Source organism: Lissotriton helveticus, chromosome 2_1, assembly GCF_964261635.1.
Source record: "Lissotriton helveticus chromosome 2_1, aLisHel1.1, whole genome shotgun sequence".
NCBI classification, from domain to species: domain Eukaryota; kingdom Metazoa; phylum Chordata; class Amphibia; order Caudata; family Salamandridae; genus Lissotriton; species Lissotriton helveticus.
In genome coordinates this window covers 785,908,169-785,922,773 of record NC_136059.1, presented here as the reverse complement: position 1 = coordinate 785,922,773, position 14,605 = coordinate 785,908,169, and the positions used below count along the sequence as shown (strand labels likewise).

General features: G+C 46.0%; 1 long non-coding RNA gene across 1 annotated transcript in view; it reads left to right on the top strand.

The window, feature by feature from the left end:
* The window catches only part of LOC144818254 (uncharacterized), a 78,995-nt gene that overhangs the window by 40,374 nt on the left and 24,016 nt on the right, over positions 1-14,605 (top strand). Inside the window, exon 2 of the long non-coding RNA XR_013607078.1 lies at positions 6,029-6,090. This is a non-coding gene — a long non-coding RNA (uncharacterized LOC144818254). The remainder of the gene's footprint in view (positions 1-6,028; positions 6,091-14,605) is intronic.

Here is a 14,605-nt window from a genome sequence, read left to right as displayed (position 1 = left end):
AAAAGAGGGGAGGTAGTTGTAATTGACTGCAACGTGTGGGATATCATTTCTAAACAGTTTAAGAGAAGAGTGCCTGTGACCTAGGTCATAATTGGTTTTGTGATACTCGGTCCCTTACCATAATTAGGTTTCAGGAATGGATTTCTCGTACTTAGGGATCTGGGTTCCTCATTAAAAGGTGGTGGATTTTTCATTAATAAATCCTCCAGATAATCATCGTCTGAATCACCACTGGTCATTAAATGCTTGGTTTTCTCTGTCCTTTTCCCTCCCATGGGCTCTTCTACCGTCAATACAGGGTACAGTCCTTCTACCATCATGTTCTGTCTCCATTCTTTCATTCTTTACTCTCGGGTCTCTTTTTGTAGGTTTGGATAAAATGTAGCTAACCCGTAGTCAATTCTGGGTCTGTCTCGCTCAAAAGCTTCTATTTCCCATTCCTCTAATGCCTCATATTGCGTTAGTCTAGGTCTGGGATGTGAATCATTCATTCGGGTTCTCAGATTGAACAGAAGTCTGCCATTAAATGTACCTTCTAAGGGAAATGCTAAGATTCCGTCATCTTTAGTATATTCCACCCAATTCTCTAACCATACACAGGCATGGTAGTGTCAAGACAGGCTACGTCGTCCCTTACCTTGTCCTGTAACTGAAGCCTCTTGGATAACGTAGATGATTTTGCAGAGACGCAAGGGACCAAGGGCCAGATGTAGGTGGCCAAATACCGGTCGGTAACGGCCGAAAATACTGATTTTTCAGCCGATTCCGACCGGTATTGAGCGTTCGGTATGTAGGTGATAGGAAATAGGCCGAATCGGTAAATAAGAACAGGTAAAATTGAACATTGAGATGTAGGGAGGCTCTGAAATAGCCTCAAAATCGGTATTTAAGAGTCAGTATTTACCATGGATTCAAATCAGGTGGTAACCAGGTGCCGCCTATAAAAAAGGACCCAAAATGCAATTCAGTTTGCACAATGGCGGCATTTTATGTAATAGCAAGACGGCTACGGGAGGAAGGAGAGAGGGAATGGCTGAGACAGGAGCAGGTCTACAGGCAGAGGGTGACCCTGTTCATGCTCACAGAGGGAGAGATACTTCGAAGGTACAGGTTGGCTCCAGACACCATCTTGGAGCTCATCAGGAACCTCAAACCACTGTTGGAGCACCCCACCCCAAGGGCACATGCAATCCCAACACATGTACAGGTGCTGTGCAGCCTCCACCTGCTGGCGTCCGGGAGCTACCAGAGCGTGGTTGCTGTGGCGGGAGGGGTGACCCAGAGCAGCCTCTCAAGGTTTTTTCACAAATTCCTTGACGCCATGTTGCATAGGATGGAGCATTACATTTCTTTTCCATCCACCCATGCTGAACTTGTTCAAACAAAATCTGAGTTCTATCAGATGGCAAGATTTCCCCATATCATGAGATGCATTGATGGCACGCACATCCCCATTTGTCCCCCTGCTGCCACAGAATACATTTACCGCAATAGGAAGTCAAGCCACACCATCAACGTCCAGGTGATTTGCAATGCAAAGTACGTCATCACAGACCTTGTTGCAAAATTCCCAGGAAGTACCCACGACTCCTATATATTTCAGAACAGCGGCATCTATGCACGGCTGTCAGCAGGGGAATTTGGCGAAGGATACCTCCTAGGTAAGACAGAGTCAGCGACCCCTTCCACACCTATTGCAGTGAGAATGACAAGTATGCATGTGAGTAATGTATTCCAATTTCCCTTTTAGGAGACAGTGCATATGCCCTACGTTCATTTATCCTGACTCCCTACCTCAACCCCTCCACACCCAGCCAAAGGGGGTATAACCGGGCCCACAAAAGTACACGCAATGTGGTAGAACGGTCCTTTGGCATCTGGAAGAGCAGATTTAGATGCCTTCACAAGAGTGGAGGCGCAAGGCAGTATACCCCCACCACCTGCTGCAAGATCATAGCTGCCTGTGCCATGTTGCACAACTTGGCTGTGATGAAGGGTACAGAGGTCGAGTTGTCTGACTACGAGGATCATCATGACGACGACAATGCTGTGCCTGACAGACAACCTGCTGGAGTCACAACACCAAGTGATGGCAGGTACAGACGTGAGGAAATAACAAGCAACTATTTCTGAGTAAGTAATGAGACACAGACAGGTTGTGTATGGGACAAAAGTATTTATATGTAGCCACAAAGTTAAAGCACTTAAGTGCAACAAATTAAATTTAAGAAAGGTGGGGACAACATGTCCTGGGTTACATCACCCACTAGCCACAAAGTAATGTACAAAGTTCCCCAGATCGGGTAGAGAGAGGGTAGAGTATGTCGATATGAAGTGTGTACAGAGAAAGAAAAGGAAAGCCAAAGAGGGGAATCCCCTAGTTGGGACTAAAACCCTCACACACCTAGCAAGCTAGGTGTCATGCTTCATCATATGGGTTTGCTCCTCGCTGAACTGGCGCTGCAATGTTCAGCGGGCACCCACAAGGGGGCTCTTTAACGGAGATCTTTAATCCCTGCCATATGGTGCATGCGGGTGTGCGGGGAAGAAAGGGGTGTAGTCGTGAGAGATGTGGTGAAACTAAAAAAGGTGGGTCAGTCCACAATGAAATTTATTGGAGTGGCTGGCGCCCTTGGTTAAAATAGTGGGAGGGGAGATAGTTGCTACTGGTAATGTTGGGCAAGATATCTACAACCCCCTGGTGAGGTCGAGTTGTCTGACTACGAGGATCATGACGACGACAATGCTGTGCCTGACAGACAACCTGCTGGAGTCACAACACCAAGTGATGGCAGGTACAGACGTGAGGAAATAACAAGCAACTATTTCTGAGTAAGTAATGAGACACAGACAGGTTGTGTATGGGACAAAAGTATTTATATGTAGCCACAAAGTTAAAGCACTTAAGTGCAACAAATTAAATTTAAGAAAGGTGGGGACAACATGTCCTGGGTTACATCACCCACTGGCAAAGTCATTTTCGCGCGCGCTTCCCAGAACCACTGGGATGTTCCCCACTGTCTTCCTCCTGGCCTGCAGGCTCACCTGGGCGCCTGCTGCTCCTACGGGGCTGCACCACAGCGCTTCCCAAGCTACTGCGGCTACTGCTGTCCTCTCCCTCAGGCACACCCAGGGCAGGATTGTGTGCTGTTTGCGAAATCATCATTGCCTCTAGGGCACTGGTGATTCTGGCCATGCCCCTGGTGACCTCGGACGTGTTCTGGGTGAGGCTTTCCTGCATGTTATTGACTCTACGGCATAGCTGTGCTGTGGCAGTGGCGAGGCGATTCAGGGCCCTATTGGTTGCTCGGGCGTCCCTGCGCCTTGTGTGCTCTATGTTGTCCAGTTTTGTGCACAGCTGCGTAATTGCAGAAGTAATTCCTGCAGCTAGGTCTGCATTTGATTTTACAATGTCCCTGTTGCTTTGTGCAATGTCACTGATGCCATCCCCATTTCTCCTATTGTTTGGTTTAGGGCACGGAATTGGCGGTGGCAGGCCTGTATATATTTGTCCTGCATGCGCTGGATGCGCACCATGCTTCCCTCCAGCCCACGGAAGACAGTGCCATCTCCAGAGCCACCTGCACTGCTGGGCATGCGGCGACGTCTGCGCATGGTGTCAGATTCTGTGTTGGGCTGCAGTGCAGCATGAGGCATAGGTGCAGTGTCTTGAGCCTCAGCTTCTGCTGCCTCCATCATTGGCAGTGGGGCCACGAGTCGCCTCCTGGCTGGTGGGGTTGCAGGTGCAGCCTGTAACATTGTTGGGGTTGTCTCAGGAGAGAATTGCAATGCAGGGGATTGGGAAAGGTGTGGGGAGTGTGCAAACTCGGGGGTCTGGACTGTCTCCTCTTCCTGTGTGATGGCAGGTGTGTCCTCCTCATCCTGCGATGCATGGACATGGCTTGGCCCTGCCTCGTCACTCTCCTCCCTCGCTGCTGCAGTCCCTGTTGTCGGTGTGAATTGACTGGCTGATGGTGCCCCTAGGTGTAAATAAGCGTATGTCAACTGAGTGCTACTGTGTCACAGTGACTAAAATAAAATCTTTACACATTTTTCTTTCATTAATCGCCATTACTTTCACTGCCTTGCTGATGTCTGTTCAGTTATACATGGTCTAATATTAGCTGACTACATTTCCCATAATGCATTGCTCCTGTATAGTGCTAGCAGTACTGGACTGGGGTTGGCCTGTGCACAAAGGGTTAAGGGATGCTGCTTGGTATGGGGTGTTATGCTGCGCATGCGTCTTACCTTTTGCTTTGGCTCTGGCTGAGCTGTCCACTTCTCCCAGTCCCACGACACTGTCTGGCTCGATGGTTGACGCCACCAACTCCTCCAGGTCAGTCAGGGGGGGTGCTGGGTTCCTGCCTCCACCGGTGAGACCAGCCTGTTTGTGCAGCTCTGCCATCTTTTTCTTTGTGAGGCTCCTGATGTCGTAGAACCTTTTCTTTAAATCTTCCAAGCTCCTGCTGGTGACTCCCACAGCATTCACCCTTTCAACAATGTGTAGCCAGAGCTTGCGTTTTGCAGACTCAGCTAGAGTGAGGGACTGCTTTCCAAATAGTTGTGTGTGGACTCTAACCACCTCCTCCACTAGTACCTGCAGCTCCATATTGCTAAACTTAATTTTTCTCTTTCTGTCAGCCTTCTGGCTCTCTGTGCTGCTTGCCATTCTTTCAGTATTACACTCAAAACAAATCTCTCCCTGCTGCTCTGTCTCTCTGCTCAGCTCTACCTGCCTCCAGAACCTTCTAATGAGTTGCAGCTGCCTGGGCAGGCACTTCCTGGTAGGAAGGGGGAGGGTGGTTGCACCTGATTGGCTGTTGTGTTAAGTTTCACTTTTGTTTGCTGCACGTTTTTGAAAATACCGATCGGTATTTCCAATACATTCCTATGGGCCGAAAGGCCCATCGGAATGCATTGGAAATACCGATCGGTATTTCCAATACATTCCTATGGGCCGAAAGGCCCATCGGAATGCATTGGAAATACCGATCGGTAAATGCCGATCGGTATTTTCCGATCGTCCGATACCGATTTTTACCGAATCGGTAAAAAATACAGAATTTTTATCTACATATCATTTACCGATTTTTAAATACCGATTCGTTAAAATTCGGTATTTAAAAATCGGTAAAATGAAATTACCTACATCTGGCCCCAACTTCCCAAACTACTAACTAAAACCTTACTGAATTTAATTTACAGCAAGATTTAAACTATAAATAGGGGAGGAGGGCCGGGACTGGACGTTGAGTGGTTGGTTTGTTCTTTCTGTCGACCTGCGAAACAACAAGTACCAAAGGTATTACTTTAACGCTAACCACAGTATCTCCTAACTATTCTATAGACTAAAACATTGGCTTTCCTAACCTACACTGTTTGAGTGTGTTGTTCTCTAAAAGCGCCTACCTGTGATCAGTGTTGTCTTGTCTTCGTCCAGTATTTCTTTGTCTTGTCTTGTTCTGATGGTCAAGGTGTCAGATTACTTCTGGTTATTTGTCTAGAGCTGTCCTTTCATGGATCTTGACTTTGAGGGCTACAAAACAAAAAGACCAATTATAGGCTGTACATTCTAAAGCTTTTCTCAAAAGTTTCACCCAGACTTTCACTTACTGTATTGCTTCTTTTAAGTTCTGAAAGGGGTTCTGATTGTTCTTCTTGAGATGGTTACAGAGTACAGGTGCTTTGAACAAATGACATTACCAAAAGTATCTTTCTTTCACATCACTAACCACTGATATGATTTTAAAAGTGAAAACGAAAGCGAATGTTTGCACATTCACACAAGAAACAACAAGCGCTAAAACATTTGTAAAACTGATAACCCTTTTGACATCACAATAACTTCTTGTAATGCAACAATGTTTTAAACACTACTGGTTCCCAACACTAAAGTCTCATCTGTCTTCTTTCCTCTGTTTTCCAAGAAAGAATAGTCTAAAAATTATCCTTGACCTTTCTTGCGAAGGACGCCTTGTAAAATATTAAACAAATGTACTTAGCTTTCCTTTTCTTTTATTTGCAGGATTAGGAAGTGAAGAAGAATCGCCGTAGAGATTGCTGACTGCCGGTTTTCCGTCTGTTCAGGCAAGTTCCTTCACGAGCTCCCGGACGCGATCCTTCTCCGATGCAAGGCGGAAGGCAAAGCGTCTTCTGGAAGGCTGGGTGCGATTTAAATAGGGAACCGCACCCAGCCGCGCGCAAGCAACGTGCGTGCGTACCAAGCCGAGTTCCAGAACAAAGGCACTTTACCTGCATGAAAGCCGGCATCTCAACTCCCAGGCAAAGGCTTCCTGAATGATGCAGTATCTTTGGCCTCACAAGGATACATAAAAGGCAATACAATAATAGCATGAAATAAATGACGAGGATTACAGAAAACACATATGTCAAATAAATCTAAGGTTACATCACACAAATCACACTGATGCTTGAAGCGTGCTGGGTGCACGGGAAAGGGGTGGTTTTTTTAATGGGATTGAAGAACGCTCATAATTTAAGTGGATCAGAGGGCTATTTCTTTGGCGATTTGGGGGGGATGTATGGGCGATTCATGACACGTAGCCTCTGTCAAACAACATAAATGATGCGGAAGTATTAGGTGGTGGAATAATAACTCCTTCTCTAGTTTTGATGGGCTTATCTTTCTTGAAATAATTCTTCACTTTGTCTACAAGAGTCATTTTTCTGTTGCTTCCGTACATAATGTTATGTCCGGCTGTTCTCCACTGATCCCTCACAAAACCTTGATATCTTGGATCAGGTCGAGTCTCTGGACGAGTCAGATACCACATATACCTTTTCGCAAACTATTCTGTTTACAAAATCACTTCCAATACAAATGCGTCTTTTATTTTTCTGCAACCAACCAACAATGCGATTTCAAAAACTTCAACCAATGGGTGCGCTGCTTTTTTCGTGAGACAAGTTCCCATGCTCCTGTGCTCACCCCTCCTTTACAATGCTGTCTCAGCTACACGCCCGCTGTCTCAACCAATACCAGCGCGGCACTGAGTGACGTCAGCGCAGCTCCGCAACGGACTCCTTCCTTCACAAGGTAATGGAAAACTCCATTTCTGCCTTTTAAAGTGCAAGTGCTCTGTTTAATTTACAACGCAAAACATTCGCCACTGTACTCGAGTGTCTAGAAAGAAAAGATTTGTTTCACTGCAAGTAAATCTCTTCTGTTTACTTTTCATATACTGCGGATAGATCCCTTCTGCCTACCCTTCACACAAGCATTAGAGAACCTGCTACTCCTTGAGACTCATCCACTCAGGGATATATACTAAGTCTAAGTTTCACCAGCGAACCCCTTTGCTATCAATCAAGCTCAGACAAACCTGCTACTCCTTCCGTGTGACCCTTACTAGGTTATATCACAATAGAAGTTTTGCCAGTGAACTCTTTGCTATCATTTATTCATACATAAAACCCTAATTAGTGCTTCCAGTTCTGCCCAACCTGCACTAACTTTCCTGCAAGTAAGTGACCTATATGCGACGTGGCTTCTATTCTACCACTCGCTATTCTGCCCCCGGGGATTCCAGACAAACATGTAACAATCACTAACAAGTTTGGTTAGAACATTAAATCAATATAGCAGCATTTCAGAGAACAAATTAAAAACATTTCAAGGCAAAACAATTTTACTTTTGATCGATCAATACTTTTAGCAGCAATAAAATTTTCACAGTTAGCAGCAAATACCTACCTACCTACCTACCTTAACTAGTCCCTAACCATAGCTCTGCTACCAGAAAATTACTGATAGAGCGCGCAGGTCACCCGACTATAATTTTTACCATATGCACATTTGGGCCCATAAATTCAATTAACATATTTAATAATCGGGTAACCTACACTCTACTACCAGTAACCCGGTTCATTCCTATTTATTTCCAATGTACCTGACTTACCAATCCTCGTCACAGCTAGCTGAAAAGATAAGCAGTCAGTAATACCAAAACAGTTATAACAGTTGCACTCTTTATAATAACCACAAACTCAGGAAGTTTTGAAAACCTTTATCTAGTTCTCCTCAAGATCAGAAAGTAGAAAGTTTACAGCAAGCAGACTATCGATAACCAAAATCATAAAAAGAGTGTAACTATGTAGAAAATAGATTATGCCTAAAGGGAAGGTAAAACAAGGAACACACTGGAAAACTAATGTATAGGAATCAGACTTGAAAACGGTATTTTCTAAAGGACGGGGAAATAAGGGACATGCTAGAATGTCACGATTTATCGTTTCCTACAGGATGGGTCAGAAGAGGGAACATGAAACTATAATGACGAAACTTAGTTCACCATGTAGCTATAGGTTGGGTAAAATTGGAACACGCCAATAATTCAGGAATGGGCTTTTCAGTTCAGTAAAAAGGAGGGTAAAGAGAAGGAACTTTTTTTTTTTTTATTTTAAACAAATACTTTATTATTTATTTATAAGGTATGAAAAAATGGAACATGCTAATAAAAGGAATTTTCACGACTTCAGTATTTGTCTCCAGGGAAGGGTAAAGAAAGGAACATATGCAATTATAGCTTTAGCAAGACTTTGGGTAAGCAACGATAAAGGATTGCAAGTGCGTTCCCTCCCAGAATTATATTTACCTAGAACGGTGTGGAGACCAACCCTGGCCACGGGTCAGTTAAGGACAGGAGAAACCCCAAGAGAAGCAATTGCCAATAGGCCAGCAGGTGCAGTAAGGAATCCAGGTCAGGAAAACCAGATTAGGATCAGGACAGGACCGCCAAAGTTGAAACCAGCACCCGCAGTTCAGTTGCAACGCCTGCGCTACACCCTCTCTGCAGCTATCAGTCAAAACCCCGATTGGGTTATCGAATTCCCCAGTAAAGTGCTCCGCCAGCATTAAAGGTTCCCAAAACCCCGTTTGGGTCAGTGAGACATCGGACAGAGTGCTCCGCAGCACCTCTGTTTCGATCAGCTATTGAGTGTGTTGGGTCAGTGACAGGTCAGCTATTTGGACAAGTCGGACAATTTCTCTAGCTAAACCTAGGCTAGTTATACTGTTTCCGGGTCAGTGTACCACCTCCCCAAATGTTGCAAGTGTATGAATCTCCAATTTCGATTGGACAAAATAAAGGACAGGTCATCACACCACCTAGGATTTGACTTTCTCAAGCCCCTTAATTTACATTTTCTGGACACGCCTATCGAACTTCAGGTTCACATGACGTCTTCAATGTGCGAAACAATGGACAGTCTATTGATTAATACATTGTAGTCTTAACATCTTCTTAGTAGGGTCAGACGAATGTTCCCAGGCTCATCTTGGCTGGTGCTCCTGTCTGGCTAACGTTCAATGACACAGAGGTCATCCTCTGGTTGTGGACTGTCATGCGCAGAAAGGATTTTCAAAATGGAGTATTCCTGTCCCTCATGCCCAAGGATTACGATATATGAAAAGTAAATAGAAACCGCTTTAGAACACAGAAAAAAATGAATACACTGTATACCATGAATCACTATACTACTCCCATTACTTTATAATAACTATAGCTTTATCTTATCTTAACAAGATTTTATAAAGCGCTCGCACACTCAAGGGTTTCATGGCGCTAACCAACAGGACACTAAATCTGCAGTGGGGACCATCCAGCCTGGAGGAACAACCTGGTTTTCAAGAGCTTCCTAAATGGAAGAAGGGTTGTACAGGAGCGGATTTCCAGGGAAAGAGAGTTCCACAGCTTAGGGGCAAGAGTGGCATATCTGCGGCCTCCCTTGCGTGAGAACTTAAAACGGGGGTACTCAAGAGAATTTGAGATGCAGACCGAAGGCTGCGGGACGGGGTATATCTAAGCAAGAGTTTCTGGATAAACTTGGGACTACGTGCATGTAGAGACTTGAAGATTATACAAGCCGATTTAAAAGTGACACGGTACGTGATCGGAAGCCAGTGGAGTTGCCTCAAAAGAGGTCTGGCTGATTGCCAACGGGGAAGGCGATAAATAAGTCGGGCCGCCTGGTTTTGTACCATCTGCAGGCGTTTACTGATTGTGACGGGAAGGCCTAGGTAAATGGCGTTAGCATAGTCTAAACGTGACAACACCAATGCCATTACCACCTGAGTCCGAGCAGATCGAGTGAGTATCTGACTGATCTTTTTTATTTTCCGTAATTGGAAAAAGCAGGTGGATACTACTGAATTGACCTGAGGTTTTAATGAAAGTTCACTATCGATGAGCACCCCCAGACTTTTAACTGATTTAGACGGAACAGGAGGGGATCCCATTTTAGATGGCCAATAGTGAGGGCCCCAGAACAATTGACTTTTATCAAAGAGAACCAGTTCCGTCTTATCCGGATTTAACTTTAGTTGGTTCTCGTCCATCCACTGACAGATGTGGAGCATGGTGTTTTGGAATTGATAAATTGAATCTGGGGGGTTGTCAATTGTGAAAGTGAGTTGCAGATCATCTGCATAATTAAAGGTGGTAACTTTAAAGGATTTAAGAGACTGAAGCAGAGGGAGCATGTAAATATTAAACAAAATGGGTGACAATGAGGAGCCCTGTGGGACTTCACAGGTGGTACGAAGTTTATGGGATGAGAAAGGAGGTATGCCGACTGCCTGAGTACGGTCACTGAGGAAAGATCTAATCCAGTCATGAGCCGACCCGCAGATGCCAGCTAGTCTGACACGGTCGAGAACAATGTTATGGTCGACCGTGTCAAACGCAGCTGACAAATCAAGTAAGACCAAGGCCTGAGGGGTTCCCGAGTCTGCATTAAGACGCAGGGAATCTAGGACCGCTATGATGACTGACTCCGTCGAATGGGCTGTGCGGAAACCGGCTTGAGAGGAGTCTAAAAAATCAGAGTGTTTAATGAAATTGGAAAGATGCGATGTAACATGTGCTTCCAGTACCTTAGCCAGGTACGGAAGTAAGGAAATAGGTCTATAGTTTGAAAGAGTGGTGGGCTCCGCTCCAGATTTCTTGAGGAGGGGCAACACGACAGCTTCCTTAAAAGACTTAGGTACTGTCCCTTGAAGTAAAGAGGTATTAAGGAGTGTTAAGGCCAGATCAGGGAAAGTAGCAAATACAGTCTTTAGTATATAAGGAGGACTGCAGTCGCGGGGAGAGCCTGATTTTACCCTATTTAGTAGGGCAGTTAGGGCTGGAGTGTCCAGAGGGGGAAAGTGATCCAAAGATAGGGTGTTGGTGATGTGATCAGGGGCAGACAGGACGCGGTTAGTAGCGGGAATACTAGATTTAATTGTGGCAACTTTATCCAGGTAATATTGGTTTAACGTGTTACAGAACTCTTGGTTGGCAGCAGGCGTGAACTGGGTTCTACTGGGATTCGAAAGCTTATTAATGATGGAAAAAATCTCCTTAGGATCATTATTTGACTGTTCAATTAAATTGGAAAAGTAATTCGTTTTGGCTAAGACAATAGTCTTCATGTAGTCAGCACGAGCGGTTAGATAACAGGTCCTGTCAAGAGTGCTATAAGTTCTTCTCTACGCTCGCTCCTTTTGCCGGACAATGAGTTTCTTTGCCCTAAGGTCAGGAGAGAACAATTTATGGGTGTCAGATTGACGAATGGTTTTACATTTTTTCAATGGGGCGTGTGTATCACTGGCCTTGTTAAGCCAGTTGAAAATGTCGGACGCAGCTAGACTAAGGTCGGTGTTTAAGGCCGGTACAGATTTCTCTAAACTATCCAGAAAGGCTGGAGTGTCCAAAGATCCCCATTTCCTGATAGATCCATGCTTGGAAACCATGTTGATTTTAGGCTCAGAAATAAGGATACTAAACTGAATCAGAAAGTGGTCGGACCAGATACACGGGGATACGATAGGTGGAGATATACTAAAATTACTAGAATTCGTATTCCAGATCTGGTCTAAAATGTGCCCTTTGACGTGGGTGGCAGTATTGATATGAGACCTGAAGTTAAGTCCAGTAAGAAGCTCCATGAGTTCACTAGCCAAAGGGCTGCCGGACTCGCAATGGAGCCAGTAATTAAAGTCTCCAATTAGCAGGATATTCGTGTAGTCTGTGACCATCGGAGAAAGTTGATCTCACAAGGAAAAGGGAAAAGATGGCATGATTTGTGGGGGTCTGTATATCAATATACACAAAAGAGGTCCAGAATTGGATTCGAGCTTGATGACCAGATTATCGACTGCAGCAATATCAAGAGATGTCATTTTAGTAAAGACAAAGTCTTTGTTGATGATAGCAGCAACTCTGCCCCCTATCTTCCCTGCATCTCGATCTACCTGAATGATATAATAGTTGTCTGGTAGAGCGGCCAGAATGTCTGGAGAGGAGTTGATGTTAAGCCAAGTTTCCGTAAGGAAAAGAATGTCCGGTTTATAGCTAGTAAGGAAGAGGAAGATGTCAAGTTGATGCTTAACTAGGGACCTAGTATTGAGATAAAAAATATTTAGGTGCTGGGTTTTAGCAGGGACAAATTTGGATTGCAGATGACACTGAGATAACTGAGGCAACGGTGTTAGAGCACTGGCAGAGGGAGATAGAATGCCTAATTGACTCAGGTGTCTGATGGAAGCAGGGCCCAGACGACCTGCCGAGTTACGGAGATTCCGAAGACTGTCCATAGAGTATGTCACCAATGGAGCAGGGGGACTGGCCCCTGGGCCCGGCCTGGCGCGGACGGGCGCAGACGGGCTTGCCTTTGGCGCGCCATGGAATACACATTATATGCTACCTGGCAGTGATGTTGCAGAAAGACTGCAGCGGCAACCCTGGGCTACCCCCAAGATGGCATCTGCCCTCCCAATCCCCGTCGCAGCGTCCAATCGGCTGCCCGAGGAAACGATGAAAAGTGAGGAGGAGAGAGCGGGTAAGTCCGCAAAAGTGCAGAGAGCAGTTTTAAAAGAACAAACAATTTTAAAAATTGGCGATGCAATGATGCTCCCGGCTTTCCGCCTCAGGAGTGTAAAGCAGCCTGTCAGTGCAACGCGCGGTTAGAGAGTGTGCCTTATATGCTATCTGGCAGTGATGTTGCAGAAAGACTGCAGCGGCAACCCTGGGCTACCCCCAAGATGGCGGCTGCCCTCCCAATCCCCGTCGCAGTGTCCAATCGGCTGCCCGAGGAAACGATGGAAAGTGAGGAGGAGAGAGCGGGTAAGTCCGCAAAAGTGCAGAGAGCAGTTTTAAAAGAACAAACAATTTAAAAAATTGGCGATGCAATGATGCTCCCGGCTTTCCGCCTCAGGAGTGTAAAGCAGCCTGTCAGTGCAACGCGTGGTTAGAGAGTGCGCCTTATATGCTATCTGGCAGTGATGTTGCAGAAAGACTGCAGCGGCAACCCTGGGCTAGCCCCAAGATGGCGGCTGCCCTCCCAATCCCCGTCGCAGCGTCCAATCGGCTGCCCGAGGAAACGATGGAAAGTGAGGAGGAGAGAGCGGGTAAGTCCGCAAAAGTGCAGAGAGCAGTTTTAAAAGAACAAACAATTTTAAAAATTGGCGATGCAATGATGCTCCCGGCTTTCCGCCTCAGGAGTGTAAAGCAGCCTGTCAGCTTTAGTGATTAATGAAAACCAAACAGCATAGCCAAAGCAGCGATGCAAGCTTCAGGCATGTGAGAACACAAAGCAGCCATTTTAGCTCTAATGCGCAAGTGCAAAGAGTTTCCCACCAAGACTGCGAGTACGTCACGTCACATGGGTATGACCGACGCATGCGCAGAAGAAATTCCCACGTAGCAGCAGCCATCTTAAGTGCAAGCGTTTTAGGATTAGTAAACACATAGGCAAGCGTCACTGGGACACCCAAAATGTCAGAATAAAGGGTAGATTAATAAGACAAACAGGTTGATTAATCAATTAAGGTTATTCGAGGTTCATGAATACAAGCAAGTCGCTTTACGTGCGAATCCTTGCTCCATCAGTGGTGATTACCTCCCATCCCTCCCTCGCCTTCCTTCTTAACACATAGGGCTCTTCACCTCCCCCAAGACCCACCTCCAGCCTCTAAAAAAACACTGCCCGCCCGCCTCCTCCTGTTCTTTATTGTCTCCCTAGGTAAGACTTACCGTTGGTCTTCCTCCCTGTGGCGCTGCCGGGGAGTCTTGGGTCCTGTTCTCTGCCTCTGGTGCTCTCGGCAGCATCTCCTCGTTTTGAGGGGTGGGGCACTGGCTTCTGGATGTCGTGATGGAGTCCGGTGGTCCTCGTGCGCCTGGGGCTGTTGTTCCAGATCACTGTTGCAGTGTGGCTGCTTCACCCAATGTGGACACGACGTGGAGACCTGGTAGGACGGGTTGGAGCCCGTTTTTTAGGTCTCGCCTAGCGATGCAGCGCATGCGCTGCACGCCTTGACGAGCCCTATAGTCGTTGGTTTGGTGGCCGAAAGGGGACAGGGATGTGCACGCTCACGGCGCCTTGGCAGCACATGTCCACACACGCGTTTCTTTCAGCGTGCGCCTGGACAGCAGATGTGCATGCTCACGGCATCTCTTTCAGCGCGCCCGACCTCAGACACTGCGGGCATGCAGAGGTATTTTTAAATTGGCCGACTGACTCTCATTAGGTTTAAAGCGTATGTGTTTTAGCCTTTGGGCGCAATTCTTAACTGTATAATAAAAATGTAAAATAATTCATA